The 17,427-nt window shown below is 48.0% G+C and overlaps 1 protein-coding gene across 5 annotated transcripts in view; it reads right to left on the minus strand.

Annotated features, from left to right (window-relative positions):
- Positions 1–17,427, minus strand: part of DCAF6 (DDB1 and CUL4 associated factor 6) — a 992,542-nt gene that overhangs the window by 326,862 nt on the left and 648,253 nt on the right. The window lies entirely within an intron of this gene.

A 17,427-nucleotide genomic window follows, 5' to 3' on the forward strand; every position in this document is an offset into this window, starting at 1 on the left:
AACATGTTAGCAAAACTAAAGTTTGCAAAGTTGCATCTGAACAACCAACAAGACTTCTAGAACAATGCCTTTGGGCAGATGAGACCAGAGTTGAGATGTTTGGCCATAATGCCCAGTGCCACGTTTGGTGAAAACATAACAGCACAAACACCACTTACCTACCACTCAAAGCATGGTGGTGGAGGGGTGATGATTTAGGCATGTTTTGCAACCACAGAACCTGGGCACCTTGCAATCATTGACCATGAACTCATCTACATACCAAAGTCTTCTAGAGTCAAATGTAAGGCTACTTAACCAAAACCTAAAGCTTGTCCGAAACTGGGTTCTGCAAGGGACAATGATCCCAATCACAGCAAATCTACATCAGAATAGCTGAAAAAAAGTGGTGCAATGCCCACTCAAAGGCCAGACCTTAACCCAATTGAAATGCTGGGGACCTTAAGAGAGTGGTGCATAAACGAATATCCACAATCCTTAAAAGAACTAAAGAGAAGATGTACATTAGGGTCAAAATTCCTTCAGAACCATGTGATTAATTAATGTACTTAATTTTACAACACTGCTTTCGGATTTTGGTGTCATTTGTATTCAATGCATAATCTTGGTGGGCAGGATCTCGGGTGTACAAGTGTACTACGTTCTCGAGTTGGGCATGGCTGTGCTCTGTTATTTATTTCAACAGAAGGGCTTCTGAGCAACGCGAACACGTGCTGCACAGAAGCACTCACAAGGCTTTTTGCCATTCAAGAAACAAGTGAGTGCCCTAAGAATCTTCAAAGAGGCCCTCCATCAAAGACCGACATTGCGTGATTATCAATACGTGTAAATTTGAAGCCATCGTTCACTATTCATTCACTTGTCGTTTATCGCTGAGTTTCAGGCTGCATAAAAATGGTTGTTAGTTCTTTCATTTTCATGTGGTTTAAATGACATTAGTTCAGTTGTTCAGTCTTTCAAACGACTTGATGGGAGGGGTGATTGTTTGCCTTTACTCATGTGAATCTTTACTCATGTGGCACTAATTAAAAAGCTTCCTAGGAGGCAGGGCTTGCCGATAGGAGACGGGGCTAGCCGATAGAGGACTGAGTCGCATGCTTGCTGAGCTCCCTGCTCCTGCCCGCTAACTAGAGCTCATACTGCCGCCCAGACCCAGCAAATTATCCCCAAATGGCAAAGGGGAAGAGGAGTAACACCCCAAGAGGAAACCTAAAGCCAGCGGTGGGCTCCTTACCTTCTTTCCTCTGCAAAACGGCGGCCCGGGACCCAGCGGCAGAACATTCCAAGATGGCGCCGGCAGTCACCCCAGAGGAGGAGCCACGCGCAGAAGCCGACTGGAGGTGCCGCTCCCGGTCAACAAGCTCTGCAGGAGCCAGGTATGCCGGGGAGAGAGGGGCACTCCTGGAGGAAGGCGATCCTAGCGACGCCCGCAGCAGCTCCACTGGACTGATAAGGGAGGAGAGGCAGACAGCCCAGAGAACGCAGCAGTCCCTGCAGAGTGTGAAAACACAGCCACTCCAGGGCCCAGCACCGGGCATCCCCCCCACAGCCCCTCACAAGGAGCAATACAGGAGGACATGTCAGTTCCCTCCTCACCCCAAACTGAAGGGGACAATGTCCTGCAGCACAGCACTCATGCTCTGTCCCCAGACAAACATAAGGGGAAGCACTACAGAGAGGAGCGGCTGGAGCCACAGACCACCACAGCTAGGGGAAGCTATTATAACGACCCCCCACTGTCAGAAATGCACGCAGCTCTCCTCCCCATACCAGGCAGGGACTCAGATGGAGAACTCCTCTAAGGGCCATTCTTCAACTCCAGGGGCCCCAACCAATTCCTGGCCACCGCTTCCACAGCGAACAGCACACAGGCTCGGGGCAGAATCCCCCCCCCCCCCCTCTCGCCAAACAGCCTATAAGCAGACAACAAAGAACCACCGAACCAGAGACATAGCTCGGCAGGGTCCAAAACAGCCCCCCGGCAACACACCCCTAACTAGCTTCTCCAACGACCAAATAACTGTTCCACCAGAGAGGGGGAAGACAAATGGGATTCAAAAAAACATTTGAGAGCCATGCCAACCAGACAAGAAATAGATATCCTATTCTGCCGGATGGAGACCGAGCGCAAAAAGGATGTCGGGGCCCTCCAACAAGAGATTCGCCAGGTGGGCCAAAGAGTGGTAGAAGAGGCGCAAGAAAAAACTACCGAAATCATCGATGCGCACACACAAGAGCTGCACATCCAATCGCAGCACATTTCTGACCTGTTCTCTCTCATTGACGACCTTGAAAACCGTCATAAAAGAAACAATATCAGAATCAGAGGTCTTCCAGAAATGATTGAGCCAAATCAACTAGACAGATGGGTGAGGGAGTTTTTCAACAACATCCTGAACAGGCCAACGGATACCACCCTGGAGATAGACCGGATCCATCGCTCCCTGGGCCCAAGATCTACTGACCCCAACAGACCATGCAAGATCGTTTGTAGTATCCACTTCTACAAAGACAAGGACTTAATCCTCCAGAAATCACGTTCCTCAAAAGATTTGTCTTATCAAGGCTCAAAGATCCTGATTCTGACAGACCTCTCCTGACGCACACTACTACTTTGCAAAGCGCTGAAACTCCTCCTGCTTCAGAAAAGAGGCTTCCCTTACCGCTGGGGTTTTCCGTTCCAGCTCTATGACAAAAAGGATGGCAGATCAGCGATCTTCAGAGGTTTGGGAGATCTTCCAGGCTTCCTCAGCACATTGGAACTCCCCACAGTTCCTCTTCCCGACTGGCCGGCCTCATGCACCTTGTGAATACCGCCCCCCAGAGCACTCTGGCAGACAGCGGGCCAACAAAGACCTAGTCAGCGCAAAACGCCATGCCAAAGATCCAGAGAAGACCCCAGCAGTCCTACGGGAGACTGATAATTGAACCATACCTCTTCCAGAGGGGAACTCATTCCTCAACTTTCAACCAAGTCTGGTTTATCAAGATGGGTCACAGGGCGGCGGATGGAAGCGAACTGCAAACAAATTCATATGCCAGTTACGGGGCGGGTTTGGGAGCAGGGAGGGGGGCGGGTCTTTCATGGGCGGTATCCCACCCAACTAGGGAAGGCAGCTTAGTTAGTAGCTGTGTATTGTCCAATTTAGGCAGTTTGTAGCTGTAGTTTCAGACCGTAGGCCCTGTTCTTTTTGGTTTGTTCTATTATCTGTTTATGTTCACCCTTCTTGTCTCTCTTGTCTCCCTCTTCCTTCTTCTTTCCCCCTCCCCCCCCCCTCCAGTCTGGAACTGGGTCTCTGGGCAACGAGATTGGACAGCGCCCTCCCGTGCGGTGGCCACCATGGCGGACCTGACGTTTTGCACGTTCAACGTAAAAGGGTTGAACATTCCTCAAAAGAGAACACAAGTTCTCTATCACCTACACAAAAAAGGGGTCATGGTGGCCATGCTACAGGATACGCACTTTAAATCAGGGGGCATAACGACTTGCACTTCACGTTATTACCCATTCTGGTTCCACGGGCCCGACCCATTGAGGAGGGCAGGAGGTGTGTCCATCGCCCTACACAGAACTTTACAGCATCGGGTTATATCTTCCTCCGTGGACCCAGATGGTAGATTTCTTTTCCTTAAACTGGAAGTGAAGGGCCATACTTTAACATTTGCTAACATATATCTCCCTAACCAGAACCAAGTGTCAAGTGCATCCAGAATCCTACGAGAACTGGCGGAGTTCCCGGGTGGCTTAAGGACTATCTTGGGTGGAGACTTCAACCTGACCCTGGACCCCCTCCTAGACACTTCCTCTGGTAAGTCTTCCGTCTCAAGAGCAGCACTGAGGTCCCTTAAAAAAACATTAGATTCCCTGCGTCTGGTTGACCTGTGGCGTATCCTCCACCCTGGGGTCAGGAATTACTCTTTTCCCTCTGCGGTACATAACTATACGTATAGTAGAATAGATCTGCTGATGATCTCTCAGGGTCTCCTGGATTGCTCCCCCACTTGCTTAATAGGGAACCTTATTTGGTCAGATCACTCGCCAGTCCTAGGGAGGGTTAGCCCCTGGGAAAGTCACACGGAGAAACCATTCCTGGAGACTAAACATCAACCTTCTCCGGGATCTCATGTGCGTGTCTGATATTGGGGAAAAAATAAGGGAGTTTGTGGAGGTCCACTGTGAAGACGCGACCCCTCATCCTAGGAAATGGGAAGCTCTAAAATGCGTGTTAAGGGGCATCCTCCATTAGGCAACAGATTCTGACTATCCTTGACCAAAGATCCCTGACTTTTAGAGACAGGCTTAGGAGAGGCTTGTTCGAATTTGGCGATAAATGTGGTAGCTGGCTCGCCAGAACATTCCACCCCAGGACCCCACTGACGCACGCCCCCAAAATACAGTCGCGAGGGGGGCACACAGTACACTCCACAGAAGACATCCTAGTGGAATTTAGCTCCTTCTATAACAACTTATATAATATTAACTCTGACACTTCCGGTAGTGATCCAACGGCTAAGATGGAGGTGGAGGCATATCTGGCTGCTAACTCCCCCAGGAAAATAACAAAAGTGGAGAGGGAAGACTTAGAGCTTGATTTCTCAATTCAGGAATTATCCAAGATAATTCAAAAATTGAAGACTCGAGCGAGCATTGCCTTTAGCGAGTATCTCCCCCGCTCGAGACAGAGGGTTCGGGTGCCGGCAGCGGGCACGGAGCTGCGGGGGAGAGCGGGGCGGAACGGAGGGGAGATCTCTCTCTCCATCTCTCTCCCCTCCGCTCCCTCCTGCTGACAGCCCCTACTCACCGCTCCCCCGCGCCGGCACCCGAACCTTCTGTCTCGAGCAGGGGAGATACTCGCTAAAGGCAATACTCGCTCGAGCAATTGCCTTTAGCGAGTATACTCGCTCATCTCTAATTAGCACCCTTATGTAATGTACCTAATCTAATTTATTAAGTTTTCAGTGCCGTAGAAACATGAAATTTGGCAGGACCATTCTTTAGGTCCTAAATAGAAAAAGTTGAAGGGTCACAACTCGATTATTTCATGCTAAGTGCAAAAGTATTGGCACCCCTCTGTAATGTACCAAATCTAAATCTCTAACTTCCTGGTGTCGTACAAACATGACATTTGACACAAACATTCTTTAGGTCCTAAATAGGAAAAGTAAAGGGGTCACAAAAGTATTGGCATAATGTATCTAATCTAATTCTCTAACTTCCTGGTGTCGTACAAACATGAAGTTTGGCATGGCCATTCTTTAGGTCCTAAATAGGAAAAGTAAAGGGGTCACAAAAGTATTGGCATAATGTATCTAATCTAATTCTCTAACTTCCTGGTGTCGTACAAACATGAAGTTTGGCATGGCCATTCTTTAGGTCCTAAATAGGAAAAGTAAAGGGGTCACAAAAGTATTGGCATAATGTATCTAATCTAATTCTCTAACTTCCTGGTGTCGTACAAACGTGAAGTTTGGTATGGCCATTCTTTAGGTCCTAAAAAAAGGAAAAGTAAAGGGATCACACCTCGATTATTCAATGCTAAGTGCAAAAGTATTAGCAATCCTATGTAATGTACCTAATCTAATTCTCCAACTTCCTGAAGCTGCCCATTCTTTAGGTCCTAAATAGGAAAAGTAAAGGGGTCACAGCTTGAATCAAGTTGTGACCTCTTTAATTATCCCATTTAGGACCTAAAGAATGTTTGTGCCAAATTTCATGTTTGTACGACACCGGTAAATTACATTACGTAAGGATGCCAATATTTTTGCACAAAGCATTAAATATTCCATGCTAAGTGCAAAGGTATTGGCACCTCTATGTAATGTAACTTCCTGGTGTCATACAAACATGAAATTCGGCACGACCATTCTTTAGGTCTTAGATAGGAAAAGTAAAGTGGTCACAACACGATTAGTCAATGTTAAGTGCTAAAGTATTGGCACCCCTATGTAATATACCTAATGTAATTCTCTAACTTCCCAGTGTCGTACAAACATGAAGTTTAGCACAACCATTCTTTAGTTCCTAAATGGGAAAAGTAAAGGGGTCACAACTTGATTATTCAATGCTAATTGCAAAAGTAAGTGCAACCCTCTAAAAAGTAACTTACCGGTGTCATACAAGCGTGAAATTTGGCACAAGCATTCTTTAGGTCCTAAATGAAGAGAGTGGGAGGGGTGGAACATTCTGCAGAGAGACATTGGCACATGCAGCCTAAGGAAAATCTAACGCTCCTCTATATGTATACATATTTTATTCCTCGGTTACTCTAAACTAACCTTGATTTCATTAAACTTTCTGTGCGAACCACACGTAAGCACCTGTATCAAATTAACTCGGGCAAAACCGGATATATCAGCTAGTATTATATAAACACTATTTAGACTACAATCATGTCCAAAAGTTTTGAGACTAACACAAATTTTAATTTTTACAAAGTTTGCTGCTTTGGTGTTCTTAGATCTTTCAGGCAACTTTCCCAAAATAATTTACAGAACACAGTGTTTTAAATCACAACATTTGAATGCATATCACAGTGTTTGACAACACACCTCATCATTGTGATTGGGTGATGAGGTTCGTGAAAAAACGTGAAAACGCACAAAAATAGAACAGACAGCCCTCAAAAGCTGCAGCGTTAATATTGTCGTGTTCAAGCAGAGGTCTGCAAAGCCCAGTTGAAATCAATGGAAGTGGTGTACCACGATTAATGCAGTGCTTGGGACAACACCCTAATCGCGGTAAAAGTGGCGAGTGCGACAGCGGCCTTAGTCAGATGTTTCTATGGTTACTGAAGTTCCATTAAAAGCATCTTAAAAGGGGGCGGGGCTAGCCGATGAAGGACTGAGTCTGGTCTGCGTAAATGTCAATGTCTGATATCACACTATAGTTCACTCTCCGCGACATATACTTTCGGGGAGGCATGTTCTGCCTCAATGTGCCTAGTGATTTCTTTACAAATTAAAGCGGTAAGTAATGCTTAAACTACCCGGTTCCCCCCCCCCCCCCACCCCACACACACACACACACTACCTCAATTTTCTTTACAAATGTTTATTATTTCTGTATGCTTAAAACTTAATAAAAATTTTTTGAACCAAAAGCATCTATAAGTTTTTAAACTTTATTGACAAATACATCAGTACTTAAACTGGTCCTGCCCGCAGCTCGCCTCAGACGCATGCTGGCAGAGGTTAGGGAAAGTGCTGCTGCTTATACAGGGATAGTGTTAGCTTAGGATCCTGTCTTCAAGAACCCCAACGGTCCTCCTTAGGGCTACTCTTCATAGTGTGCATTACTGTTGAGGCTGGCTGGGAGCAGTAGTGCACCAATTTATTTTTTTAAGCAACTCGGGCTGTGCAGGCCATTTCAGCTATACTGTTCTGTGTGTGCAGTGCATAACGCAGAGCGTAGGGACATAGCTACTTATATAGGGAAACCTATACAGTCCTCCTAATCCTCTGTACAAGAACCCCAACACTCCTTCTTAGGGCTACATCTCACCGTGTGCATTATAGTTGTGGCTGGCTGGGAGCAGTAGTGCATCAATTTTTGTATTACGCATCTCGGCCTTTTCCCAGCCTTTCAGTAATAGCGTTCTCAGCCTGCAGTGCCGTACAACCAGCTCTCACCATGAAACTGCACTCTAACATTTCCTAGCCTACTGCAAACGACTTCAGTTATACCGTTCTGTGTCTGCAGTGCATAACGCAGAGTGTAGGGACACAGCTACTTATATAGGGAAAGTTATACAGTCCTCCTGATCCTCTGTACAAGAACCCCAACGCTCCTTCTTAGGGCTACATCTCACCGTGTGCATTATAATTGTGGCTGGCTGGGAGAAGTAGTGCATCAATTTTTGTATTACGCATCTAGGCCTGTTCCCAGCCTTTCAGTAATAGTGTTCTCAGCCTGCAGTGCCGTACAACCAGCTCTCACCGTGAAACTGCACTCTAACATTTCCTAGCCTACTGCAAACGAGTTCAGTTATATCGTTCTGTGTCTGCACTGCTACACAGTACTGTAATATTTCCTGGGCCACTGCTAAGTATTTCAGCTCTGCCGCTGTGCAGAGCGTCTCACAATACCCTTTCCTTGGTGGGGTTGAAGTAGCCGCAGTTATCAGCACTATCCACTGGCTTTAGAGTCTTCTCCCACTCCATACAGCCTCTATTATCTACAAGTCTCTGCGAGCGGTAAATTACCCCTGGGTATCAGCGCAAGACAGCGGGTCTCTGTGTGTGGTGAATTAAGCCACAGTTGTCAGTGCTGTAAAGTGGGGTAATTTATTTGGGCCCTGCTCTATTCTTAATCCGCCATGATGAAGAGTAGGGGTAAGGGTCGAGGACGCGGACGTCCAACTGAGGGTGTGGGCACAGGCCGATTTCCTGGGCGTGGTGAATCACAGCCGGCTGCTGCGGGATTAGCAGAGAGGCAAGTTTCTGGGCTACCCAGCTTCATATCGCAATTTACAGGTCCGCGTGGTAGACCTTTATTACAAACAGAGCAGTGCGAGCAGGTCCTGCCGTGGATGGCAGAAAACACGTCCAGCAATGTATCGACCACCCAGTCTTCTACGCAGTTCACTACTCCTGGCCTAGGAACTTCAACTCTGAATCCTCTGGCTGCTCCTCCTTCCTCCCAGCCTCCCCACTCCATGAAAATGACATATTCTGAGCAGGCAGACTCCCAGGAACTGTTCTTGGGTCCCTGCCATGAGTGGGGAAAAATGGTTCCTCCCTCACCAGAGGGGTTTGTCGTGACCGATGCCCAACCTTTGAAAAGTTCCTGGAGTTCAGGTGATGAGGCTGGGGACAGCCGGCAACTGTCTCAAGAGCTTTTTGTGGATGAGGATGATGAGACACAGTTGTCTGTCAGTGAGGTAGTAGTAAGGTCAGTAAGTCCGAGGGAGGAGCGCACAGAGGAAGAGCTCAGAGGAAGAGCAGCTGATGAGATGACTGACCCCACCTGGTTTGCTAAGCCTACTGAGGACAGGGCTTCAGAGGGGGAGGCAAGTGCAGCAGCAGGACAGGTTTGAAGAGGCAGTGGAGTGGCCAGGGGTAAAGGCAGGGCCAGAGTGAAGAAACCCCCAACTGTTTACCAAAGCACCCCCTCGGGGCAAGCCTCCTTGCAGAGGGCTAGGTGTTTAAAGGTGTGGATGTTTTTTAGTGAGAGCGCGGACGACCGACGAACAGTGGTGTGCAATGTGTGTCACACCAAGATCAGCTGGGGAGCCACCACTACCAGCCTCACCACCACCAGCATGCGCAGGCATATGATGGCCAAGCACCCCACAAGGTGGGACGAAGGCCATTCACCGCCTCCGGGTCACACCACTGCCTCTTCCCGTGCCCCAACCTGCCACACAGATCCAATCCCCCTCCGAGGACACAGGCACGAGCGCCTCCCTGCCTGCACCTACACCCTCACCTCTACCGTCCTCCACTCTATCCAGCAATGTCTCTCAGCACAGCATTCAGCTGTCACTAACACAAGCATTGGAGCAAAAGCGCAAATACGTCGCCACCCACCTGCATGCGCAAGCTTTAAACGTGCACATTGCCAAATTAATCAGCCTGGAGATGCTGCCGTACAGGCTTGTGGAAACGGAGGCTTTCAAAAACATGATGGCGGCGCCGGTCCCGCGCTACTCGGTCCCCAGTCGCCACTATTTTTCCCGGCGTGCCGTCCCTGCCCTACACCAGCATGTCTCCCGCAACATAAATCGTGCCCTCATCAACGCGGTTACTGGGAAGGTTCACTTAACCACGGACACGTGGACAAGTACTCGCGGGCAGGGCCACTATATCTCCCTGACGGCACATTGGGTGAACTTGGTGGAGGCTGGGACCGAGTCGGAGCCTGGGACCGCTCACGTCCTACCCACACTCAGAATAGCGGGTCCTACCTCGGTGCTGGTATCTGCGGCGTTTTATGCCACCTACTCCAAACCCTTCCCTCCTCCTCCTCTGCCACCTCTACTTCTCAATTAAGAAGTGTGAGCACATCGCCAGCAGTCGGCAGCGCGCGGCAGCACAGCGGTGGGTAAGCATCAGCGAGCTGTGCTGAAACTAATTAGCTTAGGTGACAAGAGGCACGTGCAAGCTCCTGAGCTGCTGCAGGGTCTGACAGAGCAGACCGACCGCTGGCTTTCGCCGCTGAGCCTCCAACCGGGCATGGTCGTGTGTGACAACGGCCGTAACCTGGTGGCGGCTCTGCAGCTCGGCAGTCCACACACGTGCCATGCCTGGCCCACGTCTTCAATCTGGTGGTTCAGCGGTTTCTGAAAAACTACCCCCACGTGTCAGACCTGCTAGGCAAGGTGCGCCGCTTCTGCGCACATTTCCGCAAGTCCACCACGGACGCTGCCACCCTGAGGACCATGCAACGTCGGTTTCAGCTGCCAGATCACTGACTGCTAAGCGACATACTCACACGCTGGAATTCTATGCTGCACATGTTGGCCAGGCTGTACGTGCAGCGTAGAGCAATAGTGGAATACCAGCTGCAACATGGGCGGTGAAGTGGTAGTCAGCCTTCGCAATTCTATACTGAGGAGTGGGCATGGATGGCATATATCTGCCAGGTCCTCAGAAATTTTAAGGAGTCTACCCAGATGGTGAGCGGCGATGCGGCAATCATTAGCGCTACCATCCCGCTGCTTTGCCTGCTGAGAAGTTCGCTGCTAAGCATAAAGGCCGACGCTTTGTGGTAGGAAAAGGAGACGGGGGATGACAGTATGTCACTTGATAGCCAGACCACCCTCATGTCTATATCTTAGCGCGTTTTGCAGGGGGAGGGGGAGGAGGAGGAGGGGGAAGAGACAGCTGGCCACACTGCAGAGGGTACACATGCTTCTTGCCTCTCATCTGTTCAGCGTGTATGAGCTATAGAGGAGGAGGATCCTGAAAGTCATCTTCCTAGTGAGGATAGCAATGTGTTGCATACTGGTACCCTGGCACACATGGCTGACTTCATGTTAGGCTGTCTTTCCTGTGACCCTCGCTTTAGAAGTATTCTGGCCAAGACGGATTACTGGGTGTACACCCTTCTCGACCCACGGTATTAGGAGAACCTTTACACTCTCATTCCTGAAGAGGAAAGGGGTACAAGAGTGATGCAATACCACAGGGCCCTGGTGGAAAAAGTGATGCTAAAGTTCCCATCTGACATCGCTAGTGGCACAAAACGCAGTTCAGAGGGCCAAGTAGCAGGGAAGGAGCGGGGATCAGGCAGCATGTCCATCACAGGCTGGGGAACACTCTCGAAGGCCTTTGCCAGCTTTATGGCTCCCCAGCAAGACTGTGTCACCACTCCCCAGTCAAGGCTGAGTCGGAGGGAGCACTGTAAAAAGATGGGGAGGGAGTATGTAGCCGATCGTACCACTGCCCTCCGTGATGCCTCTGCTCCATACAACTATTGGGTGTCAAAGCTGGACACGTGGCACGAACTTGCGCTGTACGCCCTGGAGGTGCTGGCCTGCTCTGCCGCTAGCATCTTGTCAGAGAGGGTGTTTAGTGCAGCTGGGGGAATCATCACGAATAAGCGTACCCGCCTGTCAACTGCCATTGCCGACATGCTTACACTTATAAAGATGAACAAAGGCTGGATTTCCCCAGACTTCTGTTCTCCACCGGCGGAAAGCAGCGGAACCTAATGATCCTTTTCACTGCAACAGGAGAAAAATGCATCCTCTATCACCACAAAAAAGAGGGAATTAGCTTTGTCAATCACTCTCGGATATTATTACTCCTCCTTCTCCTACACCTCCTCCTAAAACAGCATGTCATCACGCTGAACTGCCGATTTTTCTGCTGCCTGAAAGTCTCTGTTTAAAAGATTTTACAATTTTTCAACGCTTCAAAAGTATTAATACTTTAACAGATAGCAATTTTTTTCACAGGGCTGCCTCCAGACTCTGTTACAAGTTAAGCAACAGCGAGCTGTATCTTTAAAAAATGTTTATGGGTTTCACTTGCCCTCGCGGTTGAGCAATTTTTCAGGGGTGCACTTGTACTCTTGGTACACCAATTTTTCTGGCCCTCGTCTATACTGTTATCTAACTAATTTTTCCGGCCTTCGCTTACACTCTTGGTAACCAAATTTTTTCAGGGGTTCGCCTACACTCTTGCTACACCAATGTTATAGGGGTCTGCCTACACTCTTGCTACAGAAATGTTACAGGAGTCTGCCTATACTTTTGCTACAGAAATGTTACTGGGGTCCGCCTATACTCTTGCTACAGAAATGTTACTGGGGTTTGCCTATACCTTTTCTACTGAATGGTTTGACGGGTTCGGCTATACTCTTGCTACGGAAATGTTACTGGGGTCCGCCTATACTCTTGCTACAGAAATGTTACTGGGGTCCACCTCTACTTTTGCTACAGAAATGTTACTGGGGTCCGCCTCTACTCTTGCTACAGAAATGTTACTGGGGTCCGCCTATACTCTTGCTACAGAAATGTTACTGTGGTCTGCCTATACCTTTTTTACTGAATGGTTGGAGGGGTTGGCCTATATTCTTGCTACGGAAATGTTACAGGGGTAAGCTTATACATTTACTACAGAAATGTTACTGGGGTCTGCCTATACTCTTGCTACAGAAATGTTACTGGGGTCTGCCTATATCTTTTCTACTGAATGGTTTGAGGGGTTCGTCTATACTCTTGCTACGGAAATGTTACAGGGGTTCACCTATACTTATGTTACAGAAATGTTACTAGCGTCCGCCTATACTCTTGTTATAGAAATGTTACGGGGGTCCGCCTATGCATTTTCTACTGAATGGTTTGAGGGGTTCGCCTATACTTTTCTTACAGAAATGTTACCGGGGTCTGCTTATACTCTTGCTACAGAAATGTTACAGGGGTCTGCCTATACTTTTGCTACAGAAATGTTACTGGGGTCCACCTATACTCTTGCTACAGAAATGTTATGGGGGTCTGCCCATACTTTTGCTACAGAAATGTTACAGGGGTCCGCTTATGCAGTTTCTACTGAATGGTTTGAGGGGTTCGCCTATACATTTGCTACAGAAATGTTACTGGGGTCCGCCTATACTCTTGCTATAAAAAATGTTACTGTAACACAACCAAGAGTTCCCGCCGGGCTTGGAGGGAACCCAATTTACGTGGTGGAAAACAAACAAAGTGACGACTTTGTATGACTTCCTAATTCATGATAGGCTGACCTCAATGTCTACCTTTACCAACCAATATAAACCACCCCCACAAGAATGGTGGAGAAAAACCCAGGTCTTCCACTATTGGTCCTCTATTCTGCCCTCCGGCACGAAGGCAAAAATGACCCAGATGGAGGCAATGTGTAAATTCTGCCACACTCATCCAGGCATTCTTTCCCACTTCTATAACATGCTAAATACATCATTACGAGACTCTAAACTCTCCTACATGTTACAGTGGGAATCTGACCTACATTCATCCCTATCAATAGAGAGATGTCATCACTGCTGTGATACCTTGAGCAAAAACAGCTGGCAGGTCTCCCTAACAGAGACATCCCTGAAGGTTCTCCATAGAGCATACCTAGTACCAGAAAGAATAAACACAATCTACCCGGAGACTTCCAGCCAGTGCTTCCGAGGATGTAATGAGGCTGGCTCACAGCTCCACATTTGGTGGACATGCCCAGTGGCGCAGGAACTCTGAAAAAGAGTCTCCCATCTTATAGCCACAGTGAGCGGCACCTCCTTTAGACCCAATCCTTTTGTGCTGCTGTTGGGAGACAGACCGGCTGGAATGCGTAACGCCCCCTTTAAACTTCTTCAATATATTACAATGGCAACATGAATCATTATAGCACAACAGTGGCGCAAACCGACACTCCCATACGAGCGGCTGGAAAACCACATCAACAAAACCCTCATAAACGAGAGGCTTATTTCCATACGACAGGACATGGTCCAGCAATTTGAAAAGGTGTGGAATCCATGGATAACACATATTAACATACCAAACTTAACCTACGTGGTAAGATTGTAAATGAAAAATGGAAAGGTCACACCCCAAAAACAACAAAATAGACCCCAGTCCCACCCCGCACACCCATTCAGCCATTAAGACACAACACAACAATGGGTGGACGACATCGAGGTCAGCTCCCCCCCTCTCTAAAAACAAGGCAAAATGAGATGGCGTTAAACATGAACATATACCTAAAAACTGTACCCTGTATATATTTCGTTTTGTTAATGTTTATTGTTTCCCTTTTAACGTTTTTCCCCTTCCCCCCTCTTCCCCCCTTTCTCAGCCCCCCACCTTACCCCCCCCCTCCCCTGCTGACAAGATTGCTATACTATCAAGAAACCTCAACCTGAATTATGAGAGCTCTGTACTGCAAAATATCCTTAGCCCCTTGCGCTGGGACTCCGAGGCAGAGTGTTGCCAACTGTAAGTTTAAATTCAATAAAACCTTTTGAAACATAAAAAATGTTACAGGAGTCGGCCTATAATCTTGCTACAGAAATGTTACTGGGGTCTGTCTATGCTGTGCGTGCACAAAGACTTCCTATCGCGGTGTTTTACCTATCTGGCACAAATACACTGACTGACTTGGGCAGAAATGTGGGCCAAGGCCAAGGTCCTTGGCGGGGTTAAACTCTGCCATGTTTGGGAACTTTGATTTCTTCCTGTGTAATACCATCTTTGTGCACCCACAGCATAGGCGAGCCCAAGGAACTCAAAGACTTCCCATTGCGGTGTTGAGCTATCTGACACCTACACAGAATGAAGTGTGTGGGGACCCATGGATTTCCCATAGCTATTTAACTCACGGCACCTTGGGTCACACAAGGTGGAGGCTAGGACCGAGCCTGACCCAGGGCCCGCACATGTACTCCCCACACAGAGTATTGCGGGTCCTACCTCGGTCATGGTTTCTCGGCCTTATTATGCCACCTCCTACTCCTGCTTGGGGTCTGGGGATCAGCGCTGGGCAACATGTATTTTCTCTCGTGTTACCACAGTTATCTGAGACAGTGGTTTGGGCCAAACAAAAGGAGAGGTACTGCATTAATGAGACGTTCACAGCTGCACTAACATCAGAGTCTGCTTTATGCCTATGATTAATGAGGGTGTGAACCGAAGCTGAGGTCCTTGGCAGGGTGAAACTGCCATGTTTGGGCACTCTGATTTCTTTATGTGTAATACCATCTTTAAGTTCCTTGGGCTCGCCTATGCTGTGGGTGCACAAAGACTTCCCATTGCGGTGTTTTACCTGTCTGGCACAAATACACTGACTGACTAAGGTAGAAATGTGGGCCGAGCTCCTAGGCGGGGTGAAACTCTGCCATGTTTGGGTGCTCTGATTTCTTTATGTGTAATACTTTCCTTGGGTTCCAGGGGCTCGCCTATGCTGTGGGTGCACAAAGACTTCCCATTGCAGTGTTTTACCTGTCTGGCACAAATACACTGACTGACTAGGGTAGAAATGTGGGCCGAGGTCCTTGGCGGGGTGAAACTCTGCCATGTTTGTGCGCTCTGATTTCTTCCTGTGTAATACCATCTTTGTGCACCGACAGCATAGGCGAGCCCAAGGAACTCAAAGACTTCCCATTGCGGCGTTGAGTTATCTGACAACTACACAGAATGAACTGTGTGGGGACACATGGATTTCCCATTGCTATGTAACTCACGGCACCTTGGGTCACACAAGGTGGAGGCTGGGACTGAGCCTGACCCTGGGCCCACTCACATGCTTCCCACACAGAGTATTGCTGCATTATGGAGATGTGTAGAAGTGCTGGCACCTGAGTCCCCTTTATGCCCACGTTTGCGGCTCCTGACAATTTTGTGACGGAAGTGGCACGGGATTGGAATGATGATCAAACGTCAATTTATCATCAATTCTCAACATCATTGTGGGCTATCGCAGATACTTTCAAAGAGGGTCACTGCCTGGCCCTGCCAATGCTCTGGAGTGTGTACCTCCAGTTCCTCCTCATCTAGTACGCACGTATAAATAAACATGAGGGTGCTGTGGCTATGAAGCGAGCGTGTGGCATGAGGGTAGCTGAACGCTGTGCAGGGAACGTTTTGGGTGCGCTGTGGATGCAGGGTCGTATGGGGGGGGGGTGGACAGCAATGCCAGCATGTAACTCAGGAGAAGAGGCAGCGGTGTCACCCGCAGGCAGTGATTGTCAATGGTTGCAGGTAGTGTGGTGCTTAGCTAAGATGTGTCAGCGTGTGTGCCTTGCTAATGAGGGTTTGTCCGAAGTAAATTGTTAGGGGGGGTGACGCCAGACTCTTGCCCCCATTTTGGCTTAATAGTGGGACCTGGGAGCCTCAAATGCAGCCATGCATGCTGCCCCTGCCCTTCCCTATCCATTTCTGTGGTGTTTCCATGACTTTCTGATGTTTTCTGGTGTTTGACAAGTCATCAGCAATGCGAAGCATCGGTCCCATACAAAAATGCTTGAGTCACCCATTGACTTCAATGGGGTTCGTTACTCAAAACAGGCTCTCGAGCATTATGAAAAGTTTGACTCGAGCAATGAGCACCCGAGCATTTTGGTGCTCGCTCATTTCTATTCTCCAATTCACTTCGACATGCTGGATATCAGCTTCTGAACAAAATCTTGACTGATGACAGCCTATTCTTGCCTAATCACTGCTTGAAGTTTATCAGAATTTTGGTGTTCTTGTTTGTTCGTCCGCTTTTTGAAGATTGACCACATGTTCTCAATGGGATTGAGATCTGAGGAGTTTCCTGGCCATGGACCCGAAATGTTTATGTTTTGTTCACCGAACCACTTAGTTATCACTTTCGCTTTGTGACACGGTGCTCTATCAGGCTAGAAAATGCATTGTTCATCACCAAATTTCTCCTTGATGGTTGGTAGAAATTGCTCTTGGAGGCGGTTTGAATACCATTTTTTATTCATGGCGGCAAAATTAAGAATGAGCATACTCCCATGAATGAAAATCAGCCTCACACATGGTAGCACTCACTCTTTCTTCTCAGGACAATCATTCTTCCAGTTGTCCCAAACAGTAAGAGTAAATAACTTCACCCCAGTCCTCTGTAGTACATTCCCTGTACAGTATTTTGTCTAAAAGAATCCACAGCAGTAGCCTCCTGGATTACAGTAGTGCCCATTACAAAAAGTGGAAAAATAACATCAAATACAACCAATTTAAACTCCTCAGGCTCAATTGATCGAAGCTGAAAGATTTTCTTTCACAAAGCCAGATAAAATGAGTTTTCCAGGCAAAACTATTGATGACTTATCCTTAGGATAGGTCATCAATAGTTAGTCGCGGGGCACACTGACAGTGCAGCAGGGGCAAGATGTCGTCATAGAGGATGGCAGAGCAAGTGTCATAGAGGGTTTCACTTCTATTTAAATGAATGTAAGCTGCAGTAGCTATTACACTTCCACGTTTAACCCTCGTGTCGTAAGCGGAAATG

This window comes from Eleutherodactylus coqui, chromosome 4 (genome assembly GCF_035609145.1).
Source record: "Eleutherodactylus coqui strain aEleCoq1 chromosome 4, aEleCoq1.hap1, whole genome shotgun sequence".
NCBI classification, from domain to species: Eukaryota; Metazoa; Chordata; class Amphibia; order Anura; family Eleutherodactylidae; genus Eleutherodactylus; species Eleutherodactylus coqui.